Source organism: Rattus norvegicus, chromosome 3 (genome assembly GCF_021556685.1).
Source record: "Rattus norvegicus strain SHRSP/BbbUtx chromosome 3, alternate assembly SHRSP_T2T, whole genome shotgun sequence".
Classification (NCBI taxonomy): domain Eukaryota; kingdom Metazoa; phylum Chordata; class Mammalia; order Rodentia; family Muridae; genus Rattus; species Rattus norvegicus.
The window spans coordinates 20,000,577-20,027,909 of record NC_141536.1 but is presented as its reverse complement, the minus strand read 5'-3'; the positions used below and the strand labels follow the sequence as shown (position 1 = coordinate 20,027,909).

At 41.1% G+C, this 27,333-nt stretch overlaps 3 pseudogenes; all 3 read right to left on the bottom strand.

Annotated features, from left to right (window-relative positions):
* Positions 1–3,595: 3,595 nt before the first annotated feature.
* On the bottom strand, positions 3,596–3,954 carry LOC148006440 (elongin-B pseudogene; annotated as a pseudogene).
* Positions 3,955–19,427: 15,473 nt separating this feature from the next.
* On the bottom strand, positions 19,428–19,786 carry LOC148006439 (elongin-B pseudogene; annotated as a pseudogene).
* A 3,599-nt stretch (positions 19,787–23,385) lies between these two features.
* LOC148006438 (elongin-B pseudogene) lies at positions 23,386–23,744 on the bottom strand (annotated as a pseudogene).
* Between the last annotated feature and the right edge of the window lie 3,589 nt (positions 23,745–27,333).

The window sequence follows — 27,333 nt, the reverse complement described above, 5'->3', positions numbered from 1 at the left end:
GCCTGCGGCTGCTTCTGGCTCCACCCTCTGTACTCTCCTTTAGACAAACTTAAACATCTTCTATCAAGTCTAATACCAAAAACCAATTTAAAATTCAGGACATTAGCCAAAATGCATCCATCTGTTCAGCTCTCTACCCAGAGCCACAGGTGTTTAATTAACCTTCATATCTTCCACAATATATGTCTGTATCCACTCTGACCAGAGTTAAAGGTATTTATCACAACTCTCTACTTAGATAGGGAAAAATTGTTCACTAACTCCAAGTACCAAACTATGGTGAAAATCCCCACGTGTTTCAAGCAATGTCTTTGCTCTCTTCTTTGTAAAATTGAACTTATTCACCTGTTAATAAAATGGTCCTTACTAAGCAGCTTGTCTAACTAGGATTTCCACCCAGAATTCCTGTGGAGCCCACGTTAAAAGAAATATGAGTATCATGAAAGATTTTAGAAACAACGCACTTTAAAGAGCAGCTTTAAATCTCTAACTCTATGACTTGCCATTACTTGTCACACAGCAGGGAATCTACAATGTGCCAGCCCAGGGTGCTTCTCTGTTTCTTTGTTTAAATTCCTAATATTGAGATACCACATGGCTTAACATGGTGCTGCCCTCCTCTTTCTTTCTTTTATTTTTTCATAGCTGAGGACCGAACCCAGGGCCTTGCATTTGCTAGGCAAGCGCTCTACCAGTGAGCTAAATCCCCAACCTGCCCTCGACTTCTTTAGAAATGAAAACTTTCAACTCTTTGGCTTATCAGTGGACTGTTGCTCAGTGGGCCGGTTTGCCCTCTGTTCATGCAAAAGTATAAAATCTAAAAGGCTGCTGTTTTCCCCATCAAGGTTCTGCACCTCAATACCCCAAGATATCTGATGGAAATCTTAATTATCAGCCAGGAAAACATCATACCTGCTCTGCGCCATCCCATACAACACAGCCAAAGGCTTCTCTCTGAGCCTGGCAGCAATCTTTCTACCTATCAGTTTCCCAAGTCGGTTTCCCTGCCAGACACACACATCCCAATTCTGTGGCCACAGAGACCATCTGTCCCACACTTTCTTACACTTAAATCGCTACATGAAAGGACACACTGCACAACAACCTTTGGCCCAATTGATAAGATATAATTGACCCTCTAAACCTATAAAGCCCAATTTACATCCATCCCTTAAAATATTTGTAACAACCTGTACAGGTGCAGCAGGGAATCTTAACGTCACCCACCATATAGTCCTGCACCGGATTCTCTCCCTCTTACCCCCATCTCTTCCCCCTTCCCCATCTGGTCTCCTCCTCTCGGTTCAACATTTTTCCCTGCCCATCCTTCCTTCTCATTCAATGACAAGCCTCCTTTTGCCTTGTAAATGTCTCACCTGTGACAACATCCCACATTTCACCATTTTGATCTAATTACAAAACTTTTCTCTGAAATACAACCTGAACACAACTATTAACGTGTTGTAATTAAAAGCATAAAGTAAATCTAACATCCAGTCCAACACTGTCAGATGAGCAGAACATTCAGTTATCCATTCCATGTTTAGAAATTCTTAACATCCATATTGTTTTTTGGCTACCTTTATACTATCTCATAAATCTCCAATGATATATGATATATATATATATTCATGTATATGTATATATATATATGTTCAGAGTTAAACAGCCTCATAAGCTATGAGCCTATAATCAGTCTTCAACCCCCTCAGAAATCTGAGAATGGCCAAGTATCTACACACATAGGAAGCCTAAAACACCTTCTAGAACTGAGAGGTTGTAGAGAGCACTCTCCACCAGCACAGTACCCTGTTAGCAACACGTGAGGGAAGACTTCAGCCTTCTGGCCCCAAATCAACTGACAGACTGTGGAAATGCAGATGAGGAAGGGCTGTTCACCCTGTCTTGGTTGGGCTTATCAGTCAACTATTCTGCATGACTTGTCCTTTTCTGGACAGTATTAGTGTGCAGATGAAACAGGCAGCTTTGTGCAGTGGCTGCCTTGCCACAAAGTATGGCATCACCTGGAGGTCGAGATGTTCAAATTCTTCATTAAATCAGGGAAAGGGAACGGTTAGGAGCAGATATGTCTCAACAAAGGATAAATAATTTTAAATCTCAAATTTTGTGGATTTCTGACGTTTTTGAAGAACATCGATCTATATAAAGTAATCTGGACTGTTGTCTCCAAATCCTAAATATTATCTTGAAAGTTTCAAGTGTCAAACTCAGAGTCATGAATTTGTTATTTGTCTCTTAAATCAGAGGTGTAATCATCTCAGATCTTTGTAATGACATCACTAGAAGGACTGACTGTAAAACTTGTACTTTTACAATTTTTCGTGAAATAAATTGTATACCAAAGCACAGATATGATGCTAGCTTAGTTACCACATGAGATTATGACTGTATAACCCTATCTACTTCCTCCCAGTTAAATAACAACCATTTCTAAATTCCTCATAAAAACCGCTTCAGAATAATCCCTTTCAGCCCCCCAAAAGTCTAGGGAACTGGGACGAAGACTCTTCTGTAACTTCTTCAAGCTGTACATGGGCATTGAGATATCCTTGTGGGTAGGGGGTAGGAATAATGAAGCACATGCTGTAGCATGTGTGTCCTGATTGGACCCGCCTGAAAGTCTTTGAGACCAGGAGTCCAAGTAGGCACACTTCGCATCATACAACTCTCAAGACAAACGTTTAGGATTCAGATAACTTTTTCTGTTTGATTCTCCTGAATCATTTTTTCAGGAGGTGTACCTCTATCAAATCAGATCAGTAGGACTCTGTGAGGTTTCCAGAGCCTAACCACACTTTGTAAAAGCACAAAGACAAAACATTTGTCCCAAAATACTGTGTTACTCAGTCTGTATCCAAATAGCTTGTATCTTATACTCTTTCCCGGACTAATAATATAACCATAAAACTCAAAGGCACACCCATTATGACGATTAAATGACTTTTAACACACGAAGTAAGCTAAACATTGAGCCTGATACACTTTTGTACTCTATGATATCAGGAAATGAACCGAATAATCCGGTGGAGCCCACGTTAAGAGAATCTGAGCTTCCTGTTCTGGAATATATCAAAAGTAACAACACACCCTCGCTGGCCGTCATCAACCAGAGCTATGGCTTTTAGCGGCTAACACATAAAACACATTTAAAAACTTCTATCAATTCTAATACCAATACGCCATGTATCAAACCAGGACTTTGACTCAGGGTAGAGAGCTTTAGAGATGGACATATGTTAGGCTACAGATTTTTGTTTAACCTTAAGACAAATATCTATCTATCTATCTATCTATCTATCTATCTATCTATCTATCTATCTATCAATCTATCTATCTGCATCTGTTTAGCTCTTTACCCGGAGTCACAGATTTTATTGAACCTTAATTACTGCTAAGTAACATTGGATACTCTAAGTGGATCCAGGGACTAATTTTTCCCGACCTAAGTTTCAATCCATGCATGAAAATCCCCATGTGATTCTCATAATCTCTGTACTCTCCTTTTTTTTTGTTTTTAGACAGCCAAATCTTTTTTTATTGGGGAGTGGGTTTCTAGGGGGTAGGCCTGGGGCCCTCACTGCACAGCTTGTTCATTGGCACTGCCTCCAGAATCCTGTGGCTTCATCACATCTGGAAGCTCCGAGGGCTGGAGAAGGGTTCAATAAGCAGCGCTTCAACTGTGTCATCTGCCCGAAAAGCCAGGCCCACTGTGGCTGGGGGCTGTGGCCTTGCTGTCTGACTGGTGAAGCCACATTCGCCCAGAGTTTTTCCATCATTGAGGAGCTGGTCGTCCTTGTACAGCCGCTGCTCCTCTGGCGGCCGCTTGATGATGCCCTCGACGATGCACTTCAGTTCGAACACCGTGCTCGACTCCTTGGCGTCCGTAAAGATGGTGGTGGTCTTGTGGCGCCGGATCATGAGAAACACATCCATGCCTGCGGCTGCTTCTGGCTCCACCCTCTGTACTCTCCTTTAGACAAACTTAAACATCTTCTATCAAGTCTAATACCAAAAACCAATTTAAAATTCAGGACATTAGCCAAAATGCATCCATCTGTTCAGCTCTCTACCCAGAGCCACAGGTGTTTAATTAACCTTCATATCTTCCACAATATATGTCTGTATCCACTCTGACCAGAGTTAAAGGTATTTATCACAACTCTCTACTTAGATAGGGAAAAATTGTTCACTAACTCCAAGTACCAAACTATGGTGAAAATCCCCACGTGTTTCAAGCAATGTCTTTGCTCTCTTCTTTGTAAAATTGAACTTATTCACCTGTTAATAAAATGGTCCTTACTAAGCAGCTTGTCTAACTAGGATTTCCACCCAGAATTCCTGTGGAGCCCACGTTAAAAGAAATATGAGTATCATGAAAGATTTTAGAAACAACGCACTTTAAAGAGCAGCTTTAAATCTCTAACTCTATGACTTGCCATTACTTGTCACACAGCAGGGAATCTACAATGTGCCAGCCCAGGGTGCTTCTCTGTTTCTTTGTTTAAATTCCTAATATTGAGATACCACATGGCTTAACATGGTGCTGCCCTCCTCTTTCTTTCTTTTATTTTTTCATAGCTGAGGACCGAACCCAGGGCCTTGCATTTGCTAGGCAAGCGCTCTACCAGTGAGCTAAATCCCCAACCTGCCCTCGACTTCTTTAGAAATGAAAACTTTCAACTCTTTGGCTTATCAGTGGACTGTTGCTCAGTGGGCCGGTTTGCCCTCTGTTCATGCAAAAGTATAAAATCTAAAAGGCTGCTGTTTTCCCCATCAAGGTTCTGCACCTCAATACCCCAAGATATCTGATGGAAATCTTAATTATCAGCCAGGAAAACATCATACCTGCTCTGCGCCATCCCATACAACACAGCCAAAGGCTTCTCTCTGAGCCTGGCAGCAATCTTTCTACCTATCAGTTTCCCAAGTCGGTTTCCCTGCCAGACACACACATCCCAATTCTGTGGCCACAGAGACCATCTGTCCCACACTTTCTTACACTTAAATCGCTACATGAAAGGACACACTGCACAACAACCTTTGGCCCAATTGATAAGATATAATTGACCCTCTAAACCTATAAAGCCCAATTTACATCCATCCCTTAAAATATTTGTAACAACCTGTACAGGTGCAGCAGGGAATCTTAACGTCACCCACCATATAGTCCTGCACCGGATTCTCTCCCTCTTACCCCCATCTCTTCCCCCTTCCCCATCTGGTCTCCTCCTCTCGGTTCAACATTTTTCCCTGCCCATCCTTCCTTCTCATTCAATGACAAGCCTCCTTTTGCCTTGTAAATGTCTCACCTGTGACAACATCCCACATTTCACCATTTTGATCTAATTACAAAACTTTTCTCTGAAATACAACCTGAACACAACTATTAACGTGTTGTAATTAAAAGCATAAAGTAAATCTAACATCCAGTCCAACACTGTCAGATGAGCAGAACATTCAGTTATCCATTCCATGTTTAGAAATTCTTAACATCCATATTGTTTTTTGGCTACCTTTATACTATCTCATAAATCTCCAATGATATATAATATATATATATATATTCATGTATATGTATATATATATATATGTTCAGAGTTAAACAGCCTCATAAGCTATGAGCCTATAATCAGTCTTCAACCCCCTCAGAAATCTGAGAATGGCCAAGTATCTACACACATAGGAAGCCTAAAACACCTTCTAGAACTGAGAGGTTGTAGAGAGCACTCTCCACCAGCACAGTACCCTGTTAGCAACACGTGAGGGAAGACTTCAGCCTTCTGGCCCCAAATCAACTGACAGACTGTGGAAATGCAGATGAGGAAGGGCTGTTCACCCTGTCTTGGTTGGGCTTATCAGTCAACTATTCTGCATGACTTGTCCTTTTCTGGACAGTATTAGTGTGCAGATGAAACAGGCAGCTTTGTGCAGTGGCTGCCTTGCCACAAAGTATGGCATCACCTGGAGGTCGAGATGTTCAAATTCTTCATTAAATCAGGGAAAGGGAACGGTTAGGAGCAGATATGTCTCAACAAAGGATAAATAATTTTAAATCTCAAATTTTGTGGATTTCTGACGTTTTTGAAGAACATCGATCTATATAAAGTAATCTGGACTGTTGTCTCCAAATCCTAAATATTATCTTGAAAGTTTCAAGTGTCAAACTCAGAGTCATGAATTTGTTATTTGTCTCTTAAATCAGAGGTGTAATCATCTCAGATCTTTGTAATGACATCACTAGAAGGACTGACTGTAAAACTTGTACTTTTACAATTTTTCGTGAAATAAATTGTATACCAAAGCACAGATATGATGCTAGCTTAGTTACCACATGAGATTATGACTGTATAACCCTATCTACTTCCTCCCAGTTAAATAACAACCATTTCTAAATTCCTCATAAAAACCGCTTCAGAATAATCCCTTTCAGCCCCCCAAAAGTCTAGGGAACTGGGACGAAGACTCTTCTGTAACTTCTTCAAGCTGTACATGGGCGTTGAGATATCCTTGTGGGTAGGGGGTAGGAATAATGAAGCACATGCTGTAGCATGTGTGTCCTGATTGGACCCGCCTGAAAGTCTTTGAGACCAGGAGTCCAAGTAGGCACACTTCGCATCATACAACTCTCAAGACAAACGTTTAGGATTCAGATAACTTTTTCTGTTTGATTCTCCTGAATCATTTTTTCAGGAGGTGTACCTCTATCAAATCAGATCAGTAGGACTCTGTGAGGTTTCCAGAGCCTAACCACACTTTGTAAAAGCACAAAGACAAAACATTTGTCCCAAAATACTGTGTTACTCAGTCTGTATCCAAATAGCTTGTATCTTATACTCTTTCCCGGACTAATAATATAACCATAAAACTCAAAGGCACACCCATTATGACGATTAAATGACTTTTAACACACGAAGTAAGCTAAACATTGAGCCTGATACACTTTTGTACTCTATGATATCAGGAAATGAACCGAATAATCCGGTGGAGCCCACGTTAAGAGAATCTGAGCTTCCTGTTCTGGAATATATCAAAAGTAACAACACACCCTCGCTGGCCGTCATCAACCAGAGCTATGGCTTTTAGCGGCTAACACATAAAACACATTTAAAAACTTCTATCAATTCTAATACCAATACGCCATGTATCAAACCAGGACTTTGACTCAGGGTAGAGAGCTTTAGAGATGGACATATGTTAGGCTACAGATTTTTGTTTAACCTTAAGACAAATATCTATCTATCTATCTATCTATCTATCTATCTATCTATCTATCTATCAATCTATCTATCTGCATCTGTTTAGCTCTTTACCCGGAGTCACAGATTTTATTGAACCTTAATTACTGCTAAGTAACATTGGATACTCTAAGTGGATCCAGGGACTAATTTTTCCCGACCTAAGTTTCAATCCATGCATGAAAATCCCCATGTGATTCTCATAATCTCTGTACTCTCCTTTTTTTTTGTTTTTAGACAGCCAAATCTTTTTTTATTGGGGAGTGGGTTTCTAGGGGGTAGGCCTGGGGCCCTCACTGCACAGCTTGTTCATTGGCACTGCCTCCAGAATCCTGTGGCTTCATCACATCTGGAAGCTCCGAGGGCTGGAGAAGGGTTCAATAAGCAGCGCTTCAACTGTGTCATCTGCCCGAAAGCCAGGCCCACTGTGGCTGGGGGCTGTGGCCTTGCTGTCTGACTGGTGAAGCCACATTCGCCCAGAGTTTTTCCATCATTGAGGAGCTGGTCGTCCTTGTACAGCCGCTGCTCCTCTGGCGGCCGCTTGATGATGCCCTCGACGATGCACTTCAGTTCGAACACCGTGCTCGACTCCTTGGCGTCCGTAAAGATGGTGGTGGTCTTGTGGCGCCGGATCATGAGAAACACATCCATGCCGGCGGCTGCTTCTGGCTCCACCCTCTGTACTCTCCTTTAGACAAACTTAAACATCTTCTATCAAGTCTAATACCAAAAACCAATTTAAAATTCAGGACATTAGCCAAAATGCATCCATCTGTTCAGCTCTCTACCCAGAGCCACAGGTGTTTAATTAACCTTCATATCTTCCACAATATATGTCTGTATCCACTCTGACCAGAGTTAAAGGTATTTATCACAACTCTCTACTTAGATAGGGAAAAATTGTTCACTAACTCCAAGTACCAAACTATGGTGAAAATCCCCACGTGTTGCAAGCAATGTCTTTGCTCTCTTCTTTGTAAAATTGAACTTATTCACCTTTTAATAAAATGGTCCTTACTAAGCAGCTTGTCTAACTAGGATTTCCACCCAGAATTCCTGTGGAGCCCACGTTAAAAGAAATATGAGTATCATGAAAGATTTTAGAAACAACGCACTTTAAAGAGCAGCTTTAAATCTCTAACTCTATGACTTGCCATTACTTGTCACACAGCAGGGAATCTACAATGTGCCAGCCCAGGGTGCTTCTCTGTTTCTTTGTTTAAATTCCTAATATTGAGATACCACATGGCTTAACATGGTGCTGCCCTCCTCTTTCTTTCTTTTATTTTTTCATAGCTGAGGACCGAACCCAGGGCCTTGCATTTGCTAGGCAAGCGCTCTACCAGTGAGCTAAATCCCCAACCTGCCCTCGACTTCTTTAGAAATGAAAACTTTCAACTCTTTGGCTTATCAGTGGACTGTTGCTCAGTGGGCCGGTTTGCCCTCTGTTCATGCAAAAGTATAAAATCTAAAAGGCTGCTGTTTTCCCCATCAAGGTTCTGCACCTCAATACCCCAAGATATCTGATGGAAATCTTAATTATCAGCCAGGAAAACATCATACCTGCTCTGCGCCATCCCATACAACACAGCCAAAGGCTTCTCTCTGAGCCTGGCAGCAATCTTTCTACCTATCAGTTTCCCAAGTCGGTTTCCCTGCCAGACACACACATCCCAATTCTGTGGCCACAGAGACCATCTGTCCCACACTTTCTTACACTTAAATCGCTACATGAAAGGACACACTGCACAACAACCTTTGGCCCAATTGATAAGATATAATTGACCCTCTAAACCTATAAAGCCCAATTTACATCCATCCCTTAAAATATTTGTAACAACCTGTACAGGTGCAGCAGGGAATCTTAACGTCACCCACCATATAGTCCTGCACCGGATTCTCTCCCTCTTACCCCCATCTCTTCCCCCTTCCCCATCTGGTCTCCTCCTCTCGGTTCAACATTTTTCCCTGCCCATCCTTCCTTCTCATTCAATGACAAGCCTCCTTTTGCCTTGTAAATGTCTCACCTGTGACAACATCCCACATTTCACCATTTTGATCTAATTACAAAACTTTTCTCTGAAATACAACCTGAACACAACTATTAACGTGTTGTAATTAAAAGCATAAAGTAAATCTAACATCCAGTCCAACACTGTCAGATGAGCAGAACATTCAGTTATCCATTCCATGTTTAGAAATTCTTAACATCCATATTGTTTTTTGGCTACCTTTATACTATCTCATAAATCTCCAATGATATATAATATATATATATATTCATGTATATGTATATATATATATGTTCAGAGTTAAACAGCCTCATAAGCTATGAGCCTATAATCAGTCTTCAACCCCCTCAGAAATCTGAGAATGGCCAAGTATCTACACACATAGGAAGCCTAAAACACCTTCTAGAACTGAGAGGTTGTAGAGAGCACTCTCCTCCAGCACAGTACCCTGTTAGCAACACGTGAGGGAAGACTTCAGCCTTCTGGCCCCAAATCAACTGACAGACTGTGGAAATGCAGATGAGGAAGGGCTGTTCACCCTGTCTTGGTTGGGCTTATCAGTCAACTATTCTGCATGACTTGTCCTTTTCTGGACAGTATTAGTGTGCAGATGAAACAGGCAGCTTTGTGCAGTGGCTGCCTTGCCACAAAGTATGGCATCACCTGGAGGTCGAGATGTTCAAATTCTTCATTAAATCAGGGAAAGGGAACGGTTAGGAGCAGATATGTCTCAACAAAGGATAAATAATTTTAAATCTCAAATTTTGTGGATTTCTGACGTTTTTGAAGAACATCGATCTATATAAAGTAATCTGGACTGTTGTCTCCAAATCCTAAATATTATCTTGAAAGTTTCAAGTGTCAAACTCAGAGTCATGAATTTGTTATTTGTCTCTTAAATCAGAGGTGTAATCATCTCAGATCTTTGTAATGACATCACTAGAAGGACTGACTGTAAAACTTGTACTTTTACAATTTTTCGTGAAATAAATTGTATACCAAAGCACAGATATGATGCTAGCTTAGTTACCACATGAGATTATGACTGTATAACCCTATCTACTTCCTCCCAGTTAAATAACAACCATTTCTAAATTCCTCATAAAAACCGCTTCAGAATAATCCCTTTCAGCCCCCCAAAAGTCTAGGGAACTGGGACGAAGACTCTTCTGTAACTTCTTCAAGCTGTACATGGGCGTTGAGATATCCTTGTGGGTAGGGGGTAGGAATAATGAAGCACATGCTGTAGCATGTGTGTCCTGATTGGACCCGCCTGAAAGTCTTTGAGACCAGGAGTCCAAGTAGGCACACTTCGCATCATACAACTCTCAAGACAAACGTTTAGGATTCAGATAACTTTTTCTGTTTGATTCTCCTGAATCATTTTTTCAGGAGGTGTACCTCTATCAAATCAGATCAGTAGGACTCTGTGAGGTTTCCAGAGCCTAACCACACTTTGTAAAAGCACAAAGACAAAACATTTGTCCCAAAATACTGTGTTACTCAGTCTGTATCCAAATAGCTTGTATCTTATACTCTTTCCCGGACTAATAATATAACCATAAAACTCAAAGGCACACCCATTATGACGATTAAATGACTTTTAACACACGAAGTAAGCTAAACATTGAGCCTGATACACTTTTGTACTCTATGATATCAGGAAATGAACCGAATAATCCGGTGGAGCCCACGTTAAGAGAATCTGAGCTTCCTGTTCTGGAATATATCAAAAGTAACAACACACCCTCGCTGGCCGTCATCAACCAGAGCTATGGCTTTTAGCGGCTAACACATAAAACACATTTAAAAACTTCTATCAATTCTAATACCAATACGCCATGTATCAAACCAGGACTTTGACTCAGGGTAGAGAGCTTTAGAGATGGACATATGTTAGGCTACAGATTTTTGTTTAACCTTAAGACAAATATCTATCTATCTATCTATCTATCTATCTATCTATCTATCTATCTATCTATCTATCTATCAATCTATCTATCTGCATCTGTTTAGCTCTTTACCCGGAGTCACAGATTTTATTGAACCTTAATTACTGCTAAGTAACATTGGATACTCTAAGTGGATCCAGGGACTAATTTTTCCCGACCTAAGTTTCAATCCATGCATGAAAATCCCCATGTGATTCTCATAATCTCTGTACTCTCCTTTTTTTTTGTTTTTAGACAGCCAAATCTTTTTTTATTGGGGAGTGGGTTTCTAGGGGGTAGGCCTGGGGCCCTCACTGCACAGCTTGTTCATTGGCACTGCCTCCAGAATCCTGTGGCTTCATCACATCTGGAAGCTCCGAGGGCTGGAGAAGGGTTCAATAAGCAGCGCTTCAACTGTGTCATCTGCCCGAAAGCCAGGCCCACTGTGGCTGGGGGCTGTGGCCTTGCTGTCTGACTGGTGAAGCCACATTCGCCCAGAGTTTTTCCATCATTGAGGAGCTGGTCGTCCTTGTACAGCCGCTGCTCCTCTGGCGGCCGCTTGATGATGCCCTCGACGATGCACTTCAGTTCGAACACCGTGCTCGACTCCTTGGCGTCCGTAAAGATGGTGGTGGTCTTGTGGCGCCGGATCATGAGAAACACATCCATGCCTGCGGCTGCTTCTGGCTCCACCCTCTGTACTCTCCTTTAGACAAACTTAAACATCTTCTATCAAGTCTAATACCAAAAACCAATTTAAAATTCAGGACATTAGCCAAAATGCATCCATCTGTTCAGCTCTCTACCCAGAGCCACAGGTGTTTAATTAACCTTCATATCTTCCACAATATATGTCTGTATCCACTCTGACCAGAGTTAAAGGTATTTATCACAACTCTCTACTTAGATAGGGAAAAATTGTTCACTAACTCCAAGTACCAAACTATGGTGAAAATCCCCACGTGTTGCAAGAAATGTCTTTGCTCTCTTCTTTGTAAAATTGAACTTAATCACCTGTTAATAAAATGGTCCTTACTAAGCAGCTTGTCTAACTAGGATTTCCACCCAGAATTCCTGTGGAGCCCACGTTAAAAGAAATATGAGTATCATGAAAGATTTTAGAAACAACGCACTTTAAAGAGCAGCTTTAAATCTCTAACTCTATGACTTGCCATTACTTGTCACACAGCAGGGAATCTACAATGTGCCAGCCCAGGGTGCTTCTCTGTTTCTTTGTTTAAATTCCTAATATTGAGATATCACATGGCTTATCATGGTGCTGACTTCCTCTTCTTCTTCTTTTTTTTTTTTTTTTTCCAGGGCTGTGGATGGAACCAAGGGCCTTGCATTTGCTAGGCAAGCGCTCTACCAGTGAGCTAAATCCCCAACCTGCCCGCCTCTTCTTTAGAAATGAAAACTTTCAACTCTTTGGCTTATCAGTGGACTGTTGCTCAGTGGGCCGGTTTGCCGTCTGTTTATGCAAAAGTATAAAATCTAAAAGGCTGCTGTTTTCCCCATCAAGGTTCTGCACCTCAATACCCCAAGATATCTGATGGAAATCTTAATTATCAGCCAGGAAAACATCATACCTGCTCTGCGCCATCCCATACAACACAGCCAAAGGCTTCTCTCTGAGCCTGGCAGCAATCTCTCTACCTATCAGTTTCCCAAGTCGGTTTCCCTGCCAGACCCACACATCCCAACTCTGTGGCCACAGAGACCATCTGTCCCACATTTTCTTACACTTACATCGCTACATGAAAGGACACACTGCACAACAACCTTTGTCCCAATTTATAAGATATAATTGACCCTCTAAACCTATAAAGCCCAATTTACATCCATCCCTTAAAATTATTTGTAACAACCTGTAAAGGTGCAGCAGGGAATCTTAACTTCACCCACCATATAGTCCTGCACCGGCTTCTCTCCCTCTCACCCCCATCTCTTCCCCCTTTCCCATCTGGTCTCCTCCTCTCCCTTCAACATTTTTCCCTGCCCATCCTTCCTTCTCATTCAATGACAAGCCTCCTTTTGCCTTGTAAATGTCTCACCTGTGACAACATCCCACATTTCACCATTTTGATCTAATTACAAAACTTTTCTCTCAAATACAACCTGAACACAACTATTAAAGTTTTGTAATTAAAAGCATAAAGTAAATCTAACATCAGTCCAACACTGTCAGATGAGCAGAACATTCAGTTATCCATTCCATGTTTAGAAAGTCTTAACATCCATATTGTATTTTGGCTACCTTTATACTATCTCATAAATCTCCAATGATATATAATATATATATATATTCATGTATATGTATATATATATGTTCAGAGTTAAACAGCCTCATAAGCTATGAGCCTATAATCAGTCTTCAACCCCCTCAGAAATCTGAGAATGGCCAAGTATCTACACACATAGGAAGCCTAAAACACCTTCTAGAACTGAGAGGTTGTAGAGAGCACTCTCCACCAGCACAGTACCCTGTTAGCAACACGTGAGGGAAGACTTCAGCCTTCTGGCCCCAAATCAACTGACAGACTGTGGAAATGCAGATGAGGAAGGGCTGTTCACCCTGTCTTGGTTGGGCTTATCAGTCAACTATTCTGCATGACTTGTCCTTTTCTGGACAGTATTAGTGTGCAGATGAAACAGGCAGCTTTGTGCAGTGGCTGCCTTGCCACAAAGTATGGCATCACCTGGAGGTCGAGATGTTCAAATTCTTCATTAAATCAGGGAAAGGGAACGGTTAGGAGCAGATATGTCTCAACAAAGGATAAATAATTTTAAATCTCAAATTTTGTGGATTTCTGACGTTTTTGAAGAACATCGATCTATATAAAGTAATCTGGACTGTTGTCTCCAAATCCTAAATATTATCTTGAAAGTTTCAAGTGACAAACTCAGAGTCATGAATTTGTTATTTGTCTCTTAAATCAGAGGTGTAATCATCTCAGATCTTTGTAATGACATCACTAGAAGGACTGACTGTAAAACTTGTACTTTTACAATTTTTCGTGAAATAAATTGTATACCAAAGCACAGATACGATGCTAGCTTAGTTACCACATGAGATTATGACTGTATAACCCTATCTACTTCCTCCCAGTTAAATAACAACCATTTCTAAATTCCTCATAAAAACCGCTTCAGAATAATCCCTTTCAGCCCCCCAAAAGTCTAGGGAACTGGGACGAAGACTCTTCTGTAGCTTCTTCAAGCTGTACATGGGCGTTGAGATATCCTTGTGGGTAGGGGGTAGGAATAATGAAGCACATGCTGTAGCATGTGTGTCCTGATTGGACCCGCCTGAAAGTCTTTGAGACCAGGAGTCCAAGTAGGCACACTTCTCATCATACAACTCTCAAGACAAACGTTTAGGATTCAGATAACTTTTTCTGTTTGATTCTCCTGAATCATTTTTTCAGAAGGTGTACCTCTATCAAATCAGATCAGTAGGACTCTGTGAGGTTTCCAGAGCCTAACCACACTTTGTAAAAGCACAAAGACAAAACATTTGTCCCAAAATACTGTGTTACTCAGTCTGTATCCAAATAGCTTGTATCTTATACTCTTTCCCGGACTAATAATATAACCATAAAACTCAAAGGCACACCCATTATGACGATTAAATGACTTTTAACACACGAAGTAAGCTAAACATTGAGCCTGATACACTTTTGTACTCTATGATATCAGGAAATGAACCGAATAATCCGGTGGAGCCCACGTTAAGAGAATCTGAGCTTCCTGTTCTGGAATATATCAAAAGTAACAACACACCCTCGCTGGCCGTCATCAACCAGAGCTATGGCTTTTAGCGGCTAACACATAAAACACATTTAAAAACTTCTATCAATTCTAATACCAATACGCCATGTATCAAACCAGGACTTTGACTCAGGGTAGAGAGCTTTAGAGATGGACATATGTTAGGCTACAGATTTTTGTTTAACCTTAAGACAAATATCTATCTATCTATCTATCTATCTATCTATCTATCTATCTATCTATCTATCTATCAATCTATCTATCTGCATCTGTTTAGCTCTTTACCCGGAGTCACAGATTTTATTGAACCTTAATTACTGCTAAGTAACATTGGATACTCTAAGTGGATCCAGGGACTAATTTTTCCCGACCTAAGTTTCAATCCATGCATGAAAATCCCCATGTGATTCTCATAATCTCTGTACTCTCCTTTTTTTTTGTTTTTAGACAGCCAAATCTTTTTTTATTGGGGAGTGGGTTTCTAGGGGGTAGGCCTGGGGCCCTCACTGCACAGCTTGTTCATTGGCACTGCCTCCAGAATCCTGTGGCTTCATCACATCTGGAAGCTCCGAGGGCTGGAGAAGGGTTCAATAAGCAGCGCTTCAACTGTGTCATCTGCCCGAAAGCCAGGCCCACTGTGGCTGGGGGCTGTGGCCTTGCTGTCTGACTGGTGAAGCCACATTCGCCCAGAGTTTTTCCATCATTGAGGAGCTGGTCGTCCTTGTACAGCCGCTGCTCCTCTGGCGGCCGCTTGATGATGCCCTCGACGATGCACTTCAGTTCGAACACCGTGCTCGACTCCTTGGCGTCCGTAAAGATGGTGGTGGTCTTGTGGCGCCGGATCATGAGAAACACATCCATGCCTGCGGCTGCTTCTGGCTCCACCCTCTGTACTCTCCTTTAGACAAACTTAAACATCTTCTATCAAGTCTAATACCAAAAACCAATTTAAAATTCAGGACATTAGCCAAAATGCATCCATCTGTTCAGCTCTCTACCCAGAGCCACAGGTGTTTAATTAACCTTCATATCTTCCACAATATATGTCTGTATCCACTCTGACCAGAGTTAAAGGTATTTATCACAACTCTCTACTTAGATAGGGAAAAATTGTTCACTAACTCCAAGTACCAAACTATGGTGAAAATCCCCACGTGTTGCAAGAAATGTCTTTGCTCTCTTCTTTGTAAAATTGAACTTAATCACCTGTTAATAAAATGGTCCTTACTAAGCAGCTTGTCTAACTAGGATTTCCACCCAGAATTCCTGTGGAGCCCACGTTAAAAGAAATATGAGTATCATGAAAGATTTTAGAAACAACGCACTTTAAAGAGCAGCTTTAAATCTCTAACTCTATGACTTGCCATTACTTGTCACACAGCAGGGAATCTACAATGTGCCAGCCCAGGGTGCTTCTCTGTTTCTTTGTTTAAATTCCTAATATTGAGATATCACATGGCTTATCATGGTGCTGACTTCCTCTTCTTCTTCTTTTTTTTTTTTTTTTTCCAGGGCTGTGGATGGAACCAAGGGCCTTGCATTTGCTAGGCAAGCGCTCTACCAGTGAGCTAAATCCCCAACCTGCCCGCCTCTTCTTTAGAAATGAAAACTTTCAACTCTTTGGCTTATCAGTGGACTGTTGCTCAGTGGGCCGGTTTGCCGTCTGTTTATGCAAAAGTATAAAATCTAAAAGGCTGCTGTTTTCCCCATCAAGGTTCTGCACCTCAATACCCCAAGATATCTGATGGAAATCTTAATTATCAGCCAGGAAAACATCATACCTGCTCTGCGCCATCCCATACAACACAGCCAAAGGCTTCTCTCTGAGCCTGGCAGCAATCTCTCTACCTATCAGTTTCCCAAGTCGGTTTCCCTGCCAGACCCACACATCCCAACTCTGTGGCCACAGAGACCATCTGTCCCACATTTTCTTACACTTACATCGCTACATGAAAGGACACACTGCACAACAACCTTTGTCCCAATTTATAAGATATAATTGACCCTCTAAACCTATAAAGCCCAATTTACATCCATCCCTTAAAATTATTTGTAACAACCTGTAAAGGTGCAGCAGGGAATCTTAACTTCACCCACCATATAGTCCTGCACCGGCTTCTCTCCCTCTCACCCCCATCTCTTCCCCCTTTCCCATCTGGTCTCCTCCTCTCCCTTCAACATTTTTCCCTGCCCATCCTTCCTTCTCATTCAATGACAAGCCTCCTTTTGCCTTGTAAATGTCTCACCTGTGACAACATCCCACATTTCACCATTTTGATCTAATTACAAAACTTTTCTCTCAAATACAACCTGAACACAACTATTAAAGTTTTGTAATTAAAAGCATAAAGTAAATCTAACATCAGTCCAACACTGTCAGATGAGCAGAACATTCAGTTATCCATTCCATGTTTAGAAAGTCTTAACATCCATATTGTATTTTGGCTACCTTTATACTATCTCATAAATCTCCAATGATATATAATATATATATATATTCATGTATATGTATATATATATGTTCAGAGTTAAACAGCCTCATAAGCTATGAGCCTATAATCAGTCTTCAACCCCCTCAGAAATCTGAGAATGGCCAAGTATCTACACACATAGGAAGCCTAAAACACCTTCTAGAACTGAGAGGTTGTAGAGAGCACTCTCCACCAGCACAGTACCCTGTTAGCAACACGTGAGGGAAGACTTCAGCCTTCTGGCCCCAAATCAACTGACAGACTGTGGAAATGCAGATGAGGAAGGGCTGTTCACCCTGTCTTGGTTGGGCTTATCAGTCAACTATTCTGCATGACTTGTCCTTTTCTGGACAGTATTAGTGTGCAGATGAAACAGGCAGCTTTGTGCAGTGGCTGCCTTGCCACAAAGTATGGCATCACCTGGAGGTCGAGATGTTCAAATTCTTCATTAAATCAGGGAAAGGGAACGGTTAGGAGCAGATATGTCTCAACAAAGGATAAATAATTTTAAATCTCAAATTTTGTGGATTTCTGACGTTTTTGAAGAACATCGATCTATATAAAGTAATCTGGACTGTTGTCTCCAAATCCTAAATATTATCTTGAAAGTTTCAAGTGACAAACTCAGAGTCATGAATTTGTTATTTGTCTCTTAAATCAGAGGTGTAATCATCTCAGATCTTTGTAATGACATCACTAGAAGGACTGACTGTAAAACTTGTACTTTTACAATTTTTCGTGAAATAAATTGTATACCAAAGCACAGATACGATGCTAGCTTAGTTACCACATGAGATTATGACTGTATAACCCTATCTACTTCCTCCCAGTTAAATAACAACCATTTCTAAATTCCTCATAAAAACCGCTTCAGAATAATCCCTTTCAGCCCCCCAAAAGTCTAGGGAACTGGGACGAAGACTCTTCTGTAGCTTCTTCAAGCTGTACATGGGCGTTGAGATATCCTTGTGGGTAGGGGGTAGGAATAATGAAGCACATGCTGTAGCATGTGTGTCCTGATTGGACCCGCCTGAAAGTCTTTGAGACCAGGAGTCCAAGTAGGCACACTTCTCATCATACAACTCTCAAGACAAACGTTTAGGATTCAGATAACTTTTTCTGTTTGATTCTCCTGAATCATTTTTTCAGAAGGTGTACCTCTATCAAATCAGATCAGTAGGACTCTGTGAGGTTTCCAGAGCCTAACCACACTTTGTAAAAGCACAAAGACAAAACATTTGTCCCAAAATACTGTGTTACTCAGTCTGTATCCAAATAGCTTGTATCTTGTACTCTTTCCCGGACTAATAATATAACCATAAAACTCAAAGGAACACCCATTATGACGATTAAATGACTTTTAACATACGAAGTAAGCTAAACATTGAGCCTGATACACTTTTGTACTCTATGATATCAGGAAATGAACCGAATAATCCGGTGGAGCCCACGTTAAGAGAATCTGAGCTTCCTGTTCTGGAATATATCAAAAGTAACAACACACCCTCGCTGGCCGTCATCAACCAGAGCTATGGCTTTTAGCGGCTAACACATAAAACACATTTAAAAACTTCTATCAATTCTAATACCAATACGCCATGTATCAAACCAGGACTTTGACTCAGGGTAGAGAGCTTTAGAGATGGACATATGTTAGGCTACAGATTTTTGTTTAACCTTAAGACAAATATCTATCTATCTATCTATCTATCTATCTATCTATCTATCTATCTATCAATCTATCTATCTGCATCTGTTTAGCTCTTTACCCGGAGTCACAGATTTTATTGAACCTTAATTACTGCTAAGTAACATTGGATACTCTAAGTGGATCCAGGGACTAATTTTTCCCGACCTAAGTTTCAATCCATGCATGAAAATCCCCATGTGATTCTCATAATCTCTGTACTCTCCTTTTTTTTGTTTTTAGACAGCCAAATCTTTTTTTATTGGGGAGTGGGTTTCTAGGGGGTAGGCCTGGGGCCCTCACTGCACAGCTTGTTCATTGGCACTGCCTCCAGAATCCTGTGGCTTCATCACATCTGGAAGCTCCGAGGGCTGGAGAAGGGTTCAATAAGCAGCGCTTCAACTGTGTCATCTGCCCGAAAAGCCAGGCCCACTGTGGCTGGGGGCTGTGGCCTTGCTGTCTGACTGGTGAAGCCACATTCGCCCAGAGTTTTTCCATCATTGAGGAGCTGGTCGTCCTTGTACAGCCGCTGCTCCTCTGGCGGCCGCTTGATGATGCCCTCGACGATGCACTTCAGTTCGAACACCGTGCTCGACTCCTTGGCGTCCGTAAAGATGGTGGTGGTCTTGTGGCGCCGGATCATGAGAAACACATCCATGCCTGCGGCTGCTTCTGGCTCCACCCTCTGTACTCTCCTTTAGACAAACTTAAACATCTTCTATCAAGTCTAATACCAAAAACCAATTTAAAATTCAGGACATTAGCCAAAATGCATCCATCTGTTCAGCTCTCTACCCAGAGCCACAGGTGTTTAATTAACCTTCATATCTTCCACAATATATGTCTGTATCCACTCTGACCAGAGTTAAAGGTATTTATCACAACTCTCTACTTAGATAGGGAAAAATTGTTCACTAACTCCAAGTACCAAACTATGGTGAAAATCCCCACGTGTTTCAAGCAATGTCTTTGCTCTCTTCTTTGTAAAATTGAACTTAATCACCTGTTAATAAAATGGTCCTTACTAAGCAGCTTGTCTAACTAGGATTTCCACCCAGAATTCCTGTGGAGCCTACGTTAAAAGAAATATGAGTATCATGAAAGATTTTAGAAACAACGCACTTTAAAGAGCAGCTTTAAATCTCTAACTCTATGACTTGCCATTACTTGTCACACAGCAGGGAATCTACAATGTGCCAGCCCAGGGTGCTTCTCTGTTTCTTTGTTTAAATTCCTAATATTGAGATATCACATGGCTTATCATGGTGCTGACTTCCTTTTCTTCTTCTTTTTTTTTTTTTTTTTCCAGGGCTGGGGATGGAACCAAGGGCCTTGCATTTGCTAGGCAAGCGCTCTACCAGTGAGCTAAATCCCCAACCTGCCCGCCTCTTCTTTAGAAATGAAAACTTTCAACTCTTTGGCTTATCAGTGGACTGTTGCTCAGTGGGCCGGTTTGCCGTCTGTTTATGCAAAAGTATAAAATCTAAAAGGCTGCTGTTTTCCCCATCAAGGTTCTGCACCTCAATACCCCAAGATATCTGATGGAAATCTTAATTATCAGCCAGGAAAACATCATACCTGCTCTGCGCCATCCCATACAACACAGCCAAAGGCTTCTCTCTGAGCCTGGCAGCAATCTCTCTACCTATCAGTTTCCCAAGTCGGTTTCCCTGCCAGACGCACACATCCCAACTCTGTGGCCACAGAGACCATCTGTCCCACATTTTCTTACACTTACATCGCTACATGAAAGGACACACTGCACAACAACCTTTGTCCCAATTTATAAGATATAATTGACCCTCTAAACCTATAAAGCCCAATTTACATCCATCCCTTAAAATTATTTGTAACAACCTGTAAAGGTGCAGCAGGGAATCTTAACTTCACCCACCATATAGTCCTGCACCGGCTTCTCTCCCTCTCACCCCCATCTCTTCCCCCTTTCCCATCTGGTCTCCTCCTCTCCCTTCAACATTTTTCCCTGCCCATCCTTCCTTCTCATTCAATGACAAGCCTCCTTTTGCCTTGTAAATGTCTCACCTGTGACAACATCCCACATTTCACCATTTTGATCTAATTACAAAACTTTTCTCTCAAATACAACCTGAACACAACTATTAAAGTTTTGTAATTAAAAGCATAAAGTAAATCTAACATCCAGTCCAACACTGTCAGATGAGCAGAACATTCAGTTATCCATTCCATGTTTAGAAAGTCTTAACATCCATATTGTATTTTGGCTACCTTTATACTATCTCATAAATCTCCAATGATATATAATATATATATATATTCATGTATATGTATATATATATGTTCAGAGTTAAACAGCCTCATAAGCTATGAGCCTATAATCAGTCTTCAACCCCCTCAGAAATCTGAGAATGGCCAAGTATCTACACACATAGGAAGCCTAAAACACCTTCTAGAACTGAGAGGTTGTAGAGAGCACTCTCCACCAGCACAGTACCCTGTTAGCAACACGTGAGGGAAGACTTCAGCCTTCTGGCCCCAAATCAACTGACAGACTGTGGAAATGCAGATGAGGAAGGGCTGTTCACCCTGTCTTGGTTGGGCTTATCAGTCAACTATTCTGCATGACTTGTCCTTTTCTGGACAGTATTAGTGTGCAGATGAAACAGGCAGCTTTGTGCAGTGGCTGCCTTGCCACAAAGTATGGCATCACCTGGAGGTCGAGATGTTCAAATTCTTCATTAAATCAGGGAAAGGGAACGGTTAGGAGCAGATATGTCTCAACAAAGGATAAATAATTTTAAATCTCAAATTTTGTGGATTTCTGACGTTTTTGAAGAACATCGATCTATATAAAGTAATCTGGACTGTTGTCTCCAAATCCTAAATATTATCTTGAAAGTTTCAAGTGTCAAACTCAGAGTCATGAATTTGTTATTTGTCTCTTAAATCAGAGGTGTAATCATCTCAGATCTTTGTAATGACATCACTAGAAGGACTGACTGTAAAACTTGTACTTTTACAATTTTTCGTGAAATAAATTGTATACCAAAGCACAGATACGATGCTAGCTTAGTTACCACATGAGATTATGACTGTATAACCCTATCTACTTCCTCCCAGTTAAATAACAACCATTTCTAAATTCCTCATAAAAACCGCTTCAGAATAATCCCTTTCAGCCCCCCAAAAGTCTAGGGAACTGGGACGAAGACTCTTCTGTAGCTTCTTCAAGCTGTACATGGGCGTTGAGATATCCTTGTGGGTAGGGGGTAGGAATAATGAAGCACATGCTGTAGCATGTGTGTCCTGATTGGACCCGCCTGAAAGTCTTTGAGACCAGGAGTCTAAGTAGGCACACTTCTCATCATACAACTCTCAAGACAAACGTTTAGGATTCAGATAACTTTTTCTGTTTGATTCTCCTGAATCATTTTTTCAGAAGGTGTACCTCTATCAAATCAGATCAGTAGGACTCTGTGAGGTTTCCAGAGCCTAACCACACTTTGTAAAAGCACAAAGACAAAACATTTGTCCCAAAATACTGTTACTCAGTGTGTATCCAAATAGCTTGTATCTTGTACTCTTTCCCGGACTAATAATATAACCATAAAACTCAAAGGAACACCCATTATGACGATTAAATGACTTTTAACACACGAAGTAAGCTAAACATTGAGCCTGATACACTTTTGTACTCTATGATATCAGGAAATGAACCGAATAATCCGGTGGAGCCCACGTTAAGAGAATCTGAGCTTCCTGTTCTGGAATATATCAAAAGTAACAACACACCCTCGCTGGCCGTCATCAACCAGAGCTATGGCTTTTAGCGGCTAACACATAAAACACATTTAAAAACTTCTATCAATTCTAATACCAATACGCCATGTATCAAACCAGGACTTTGACTCAGGGTAGAGAGCTTTAGAGATGGACATATGTTAGGCTACAGATTTTTGTTTAACCTTAAGACAAATATCTATCTATCTATCTATCTATCTATCTATCTATCTATCTATCTATCTATCTATCTATCTATCTGCATCTGTTTAGCTCTTTACCCGGAGTCACAGATTTTATTGAACCTTAATTACTGCTAAGTAACATTGGATACTCTAAGTGGATCCAGGGACTAATTTTTCCCGACCTAAGTTTCAATCCATGCATGAAAATCCCCATGTGATTCTCATAATCTCTGTACTCTCCTTTTTTTTGTTTTTAGACAGCCAAATCTTTTTTTATTGGGGAGTGGGTTTCTAGGGGGTAGGCCTGGGGCCCTCACTGCACAGCTTGTTCATTGGCACTGCCTCCAGAATCCTGTGGCTTCATCACATCTGGAAGCTCCGAGGGCTGGAGAAGGGTTCAATAAGCAGCGCTTCAACTGTGTCATCTGCCCGAAAAGCCAGGCCCACTGTGGCTGGGGGCTGTGGCCTTGCTGTCTGACTGGTGAAGCCACATTCGCCCAGAGTTTTTCCATCATTGAGGAGCTGGTCGTCCTTGTACAGCCGCTGCTCCTCTGGCGGCCGCTTGATGATGCCCTCGACGATGCACTTCAGTTCGAACACCGTGCTCGACTCCTTGGCGTCCGTAAAGATGGTGGTGGTCTTGTGGCGCCGGATCATGAGAAACACATCCATGCCTGCGGCTGCTTCTGGCTCCACCCTCTGTACTCTCCTTTAGACAAACTTAAACATCTTCTATCAAGTCTAATACCAAAAACCAATTTAAAATTCAGGACATTAGCCAAAATGCATCCATCTGTTCAGCTCTCTACCCAGAGCCACAGGTGTTTAATTAACCTTCATATCTTCCACAATATATGTCTGTATCCACTCTGACCAGAGTTAAAGGTATTTATCACAACTCTCTACTTAGATAGGGAAAAATTGTTCACAAACTCCAAGTACCAAACTATGGTGAAAATCCCCACGTGTTGCAAGCAATGTCTTTGCTCTCTTCTTTGTAAAATTGAACTTATTCACCTGTTAATAAAATGGTCCTTACTAAGCAGCTTGTCTAACTAGGATTTCCACCCAGAATTCCTGTGGAGCCCACGTTAAAAGAAATATGAGTATCATGAAAGATTTTAGAAACAACGCACTTTAAAGAGCAGCTTTAAATCTCTAATTCTATGACTTGCCATTACTTGTCACACAGCAGGGAATCTACAATGTGCCAGCCCAGGGTGCTTCTCTGTTTCTTTGTTTAAATTCCTAATATTGAGATATCACATGGCTTATCATGGTGCTGACTTCCTTTTCTTCTTCTTTTTTTTTTTTTTTCCAGGGCTGGGGATGGAACCAAGGGCCTTGCATTTGCTAGGCAAGCGCTCTACCAGTGAGCTAAATCCCCAACCTGCCCGCCTCTTCTTTAGAAATGAAAACTTTCAACTCTTTGGCTTATCAGTGGACTGTTGCTCAGTGGGCCGGTTTGCCGTCTGTTTATGCAAAAGTATAAAATCTAAAAGGCTGCTGTTTTCCCCATCAAGGTTCTGCACCTCAATACCCCAAGATATCTGATGGAAATCTTAATTATCAGCCAGGAAAACATCATACCTGCTCTGCGCCATCCCATACAACACAGCCAAAGGCTTCTCTCTGAGCCTGGCAGCAATCTCTCTACCTATCAGTTTCCCAAGTCGGTTTCCCTGCCAGACGCACACATCCCAACTCTGTGGCCACAGAGACCATCTGTCCCACATTTTCTTACACTTACATCGCTACATGAAAGGACACACTGCACAACAACCTTTGTCCCAATTTATAAGATATAATTGACCCTCTAAACCTATAAAGCCCAATTTACATCCATCCCTTAAAATTATTTGTAACAACCTGTAAAGGTGCAGCAGGGAATCTTAACTTCACCCACCATATAGTCCTGCACCGGCTTCTCTCCCTCTCACCCCCATCTCTTCCCCCTTTCCCATCTGGTCTCCTCCTCTCCCTTCAACATTTTTCCCTGCCCATCCTTCCTTCTCATTCAATGACAAGCCTCCTTTTGCCTTGTAAATGTCTCACCTGTGACAACATCCCACATTTCACCATTTTGATCTAATTACAAAACTTTTCTCTCAAATACAACCTGAACACAACTATTAAAGTTTTGTAATTAAAAGCATAAAGTAAATCTAACATCCAGTCCAACACTGTCAGATGAGCAGAACATTCAGTTATCCATTCCATGTTTAGAAAGTCTTAACATCCATATTGTATTTTGGCTACCTTTATACTATCTCATAAATCTCCAATGATATATAATATATATATATATTCATGTATATGTATATATATATGTTCAGAGTTAAACAGCCTCATAAGCTATGAGCCTATAATCAGTCTTCAACCCCCTCAGAAATCTGAGAATGGCCAAGTATCTACACACATAGGAAGCCTAAAACACCTTCTAGAACTGAGAGGTTGTAGAGAGCACTCTCCACCAGCACAGTACCCTGTTAGCAACACGTGAGGGAAGACTTCAGCCTTCTGGCCCCAAATCAACTGACAGACTGTGGAAATGCAGATGAGGAAGGGCTGTTCACCCTGTCTTGGTTGGGCTTATCAGTCAACTATTCTGCATGACTTGTCCTTTTCTGGACAGTATTAGTGTGCAGATGAAACAGGCAGCTTTGTGCAGTGGCTGCCTTGCCACAAAGTATGGCATCACCTGGAGGTCGAGATGTTCAAATTCTTCATTAAATCAGGGAAAGGGAACGGTTAGGAGCAGATATGTCTCAACAAAGGATAAATAATTTTAAATCTCAAATTTTGTGGATTTCTGACGTTTTTGAAGAACATCGATCTATATAAAGTAATCTGGACTGTTGTCTCCAAATCCTAAATATTATCTTGAAAGTTTCAAGTGTCAAACTCAGAGTCATGAATTTGTTATTTGTCTCTTAAATCAGAGGTGTAATCATCTCAGATCTTTGTAATGACATCACTAGAAGGACTGACTGTAAAACTTGTACTTTTACAATTTTTCGTGAAATAAATTGTATACCAAAGCACAGATACGATGCTAGCTTAGTTACCACATGAGATTATGACTGTATAACCCTATCTACTTCCTCCCAGTTAAATAACAACCATTTCTAAATTCCTCATAAAAACCGCTTCAGAATAATCCCTTTCAGCCCCCCAAAAGTCTAGGGAACTGGGACGAAGACTCTTCTGTAGCTTCTTCAAGCTGTACATGGGCGTTGAGATATCCTTGTGGGTAGGGGGTAGGAATAATGAAGCACATGCTGTAGCATGTGTGTCCTGATTGGACCCGCCTGAAAGTCTTTGAGACCAGGAGTCCAAGTAGGCACACTTCTCATCATACAACTCTCAAGACAAACGTTTAGGATTCAGATAACTTTTTCTGTTTGATTCTCCTGAATCATTTTTTCAGAAGGTGTACCTCTATCAAATCAGATCAGTAGGACTCTGTGAGGTTTCCAGAGCCTAACCACACTTTGTAAAAGCACAAAGACAAAACATTTGTCCCAAAATACTGTTACTCAGTCTGTATCCAAATAGCTTGTATCTTGTACTCTTTCCCGGACTAATAATATAACCATAAAACTCAAAGGAACACCCATTATGACGATTAAATGACTTTTAACACACGAAGTAAGCTAAACATTGAGCCTGATACACTTTTGTACTCTATGATATCAGGAAATGAACCGAATAATCCGGTGGAGCCCACGTTAAGAGAATCTGAGCTTCCTGTTCTGGAATATATCAAAAGTAACAACACACCCTCGCTGGCCGTCATCAACCAGAGCTATGGCTTTTAGCGGCTAACACATAAAACACATTTAAAAACTTCTATCAATTCTAATACCAATACGCCATGTATCAAACCAGGACTTTGACTCAGGGTAGAGAGCTTTAGAGATGGACATATGTTAGGCTACAGATTTTTGTTTAACCTTAAGACAAATATCTATCTATCTATCTATCTATCTATCTATCTATCTATCTATCTATCTATCTATCTGCATCTGTTTAGCTCTTTACCCGGAGTCACAGATTTTATTGAACCTTAATTACTGCTAAGTAACATTGGATACTCTAAGTGGATCCAGGGACTAATTTTTCCCGACCTAAGTTTCAATCCATGCATGAAAATCCCCATGTGATTCTCATAATCTCTGTACTCTCCTTTTTTTTGTTTTTAGACAGCCAAATCTTTTTTTATTGGGGAGTGGGTTTCTAGGGGGTAGGCCTGGGGCCC